The 2,439-nt window shown below is 42.4% G+C and overlaps 1 protein-coding gene and 1 pseudogene across 2 annotated transcripts in view; one reads left to right on the forward strand and one right to left on the reverse strand.

The window, feature by feature from the left end:
* The window catches only part of LOC102812029, a 13,000-nt pseudogene extending 12,287 nt beyond the window's left edge, over positions 1-713 (forward strand).
* The window catches only part of FAP (fibroblast activation protein, alpha), a 175,698-nt gene that overhangs the window by 147,609 nt on the left and 25,650 nt on the right, over positions 1-2,439 (reverse strand). The gene's annotated exons all lie outside the window — the stretch shown is intronic.

The raw sequence follows: 2,439 nt of genomic DNA on the forward strand, positions 1-2,439 counted from the left end.
TTAGAATCCACCCTAACTGTCAAAACCTCTGACGTTAGCAACCTCCCCTAGATAAAAGCCAATCAGCTTGAAGGATACTTCCTCCGACTGCCTGTAAAAAGGCCTGCAGTGCCTGCTTTCTGGGTCTCCATCGATTCAGATGGTAGACCCACAGCATGCTGTGTGTTGAGATCAATAAACGCTTCTGCTGATTGCATACGCAAGGAGAGTCTTCTGTGGGGGACACAAATTCGGGCACAACACCATAGCCTTGCACCAGGGTGGAGCCACCCGGATGTATGTGATAACACAGTATACACAGCCTGCTCTGCTCAGCACCTTCAGTGGGGACTGGCTGCTTCTCTCAATCTGGTGGAGTTCTGCACCTGAGTGACATGGATAATGATGGCATAGATGAAATCATCATAGCAGCCCTACTGAGGATAGCAGATGTCACCTCTGGACTAATGGGGGGTGAAGACAGCAGAGTGTATGTATATAATGACAAACAAATCACCCTTGGCGACATGACAGACAAATGCAAGTCATGGTTCACTCCATGTCCTGAAGAAAAGGCCCAATATGTATTGGTTTCTCCAGAAGCAAACTGGAGGTTTGGGAGCTCTATGATCACTGTGAAGTCAAAGGAAAAGAATCAAGTTGTCATTGCTGCTGGAAGGAGTTCTTTGGGAGCTTGGGTCTCTGGAACACTTCACATCTATAACCTTGGCTAAGATGAAAGAGTTTGCTCTATTTTCCTACCGTCCCTCCCTCTCTATGCCGCATCCTGTCCTGGGAGAGTTCTGGTGGACGCCCAGTAGAACGATGGTAGATCTGATCAGAAGTGGGGCTCCTGACCAGAGTGGAGACACAGCTGTACAGCCAGGGAGTCTGGAGATCTGACACAATCACACGATAGCACCAGAAGTATGTGAAATAGGACTTGTGATTCAGGTCCCCTTTCAAGACTCACAGCCTTTGTATCTAAACCTTTCTTCTTTCTCCCCTAATTAGTTTGTCTATGCTTAGGCCTGTTGTGCAACGCATTTTCTCTTCCACTCAAATATCCACATGCCTTTTCAATACTAAAGAAGACTTCTCTTGTGTTCTCTTAGGAAAAAGGCCTACACAGTTCCTCCTAAAGACACCATCCTTTCACTGGTGATCTGTCCCAAAGTGTAGCAGAAAACATAGTATACAAAGATAACATTGGGGAAGCAGGAGACACAGTACAATGAGAATGGACAGCAACGGTAATCTTAGAGATCCAAAATTATTGTGAATGATTTTGTCCTTAATGAAGACTGTATCAATGTTTTATATATAGTGAAGGATAAATATAAATATTAAAACTCAAAATAAATAAATAAAGTAGCCTGGGTAGCATAGTGGATTCTGAGCTGGACTGCTAACCACAAGGCCAGTAGTTCAAATCTATCAGCTGCTTTGTGAGAAAGATGAGTCTTTCTGCTCCTGTGAAGATTTATAGTTTCAGAAATACTAAACAGTATTGTCATATGAGTTGGAACTGACACAATTACCATCACCACCACAGACAAAGGAGCCCTGGTAACATAGTGGGTTATGTGTTGAGCTGTTAAATACATAGTCAGCAGTTCGAGTAAACCAGGCATTCCATGGTAGAGAGTTGAGGCTTTTTTTTTCTTCTGGTAAAGATTTACAACTTGTAAACCCTATACAGGTCACTATGAGTCAGGACCACATACAGCCAGTCAGAAGCCATTATCTGACAGTTACATTCAAAGAATGTTTTATTGTTGTTGTTGGTTTTCCTAGAGGAAAAATCAACTTTAGTTGACATGACTATTACAAGATAATTTCAGTAAATTCCCTCAGTAATCTATGGTTGTTGTTGTTTTTTTGTTACAACTAATTTACCCACTGGGCCTACCAGTGGTGGTGGTGGCGATGTGCCATGGAGTTAGTTCCAACTCATAGTGTCCCTTTACAGGGTTACCAAGTCCGTAAATCTTTACAGGAGCAGAAAGCTTCATTTTTCCCCTACGGAACAGTTGGTAGTTTCAAACTGCTGACCTTAAGGTTCGCAGCCTGATTTGTAACCACTACGCTACCAGAGCTCCTTACTGGGCCTACTAGAATGTTCACCTCTGATAAGACCTCAGTTGAGTCTCTGCTATCCCAATTCTTACCCTTAATTGCTTAAAAGTCAAAATTATCACTTCTATTTTTGTAGCCTTCAAATAGATCATAGTTGATTTCTGACAGAAGTGTCAGTCCTGACAAAGTTGAGGCTTGAATGAGAATTGTAAACTTGGGTATTGTGTACTTTCTGTCCCTCTTCCTGAGCCATGCAGAAATCAATCACAGAACACTTGCCCCTATAAAGCATGAACCTAGCTCAGGGTCTTTCTCAGCACGAGCTCCAGAAACAAATGAAAGCAAATATATAGTAACTTACATGTCATTTACTAGAATATC

Source organism: Chrysochloris asiatica, unplaced genomic scaffold (assembly GCF_000296735.1).
Source record: "Chrysochloris asiatica unplaced genomic scaffold, ChrAsi1.0 scaffold00099, whole genome shotgun sequence".
Classification (NCBI taxonomy): domain Eukaryota; kingdom Metazoa; phylum Chordata; class Mammalia; order Afrosoricida; family Chrysochloridae; genus Chrysochloris; species Chrysochloris asiatica.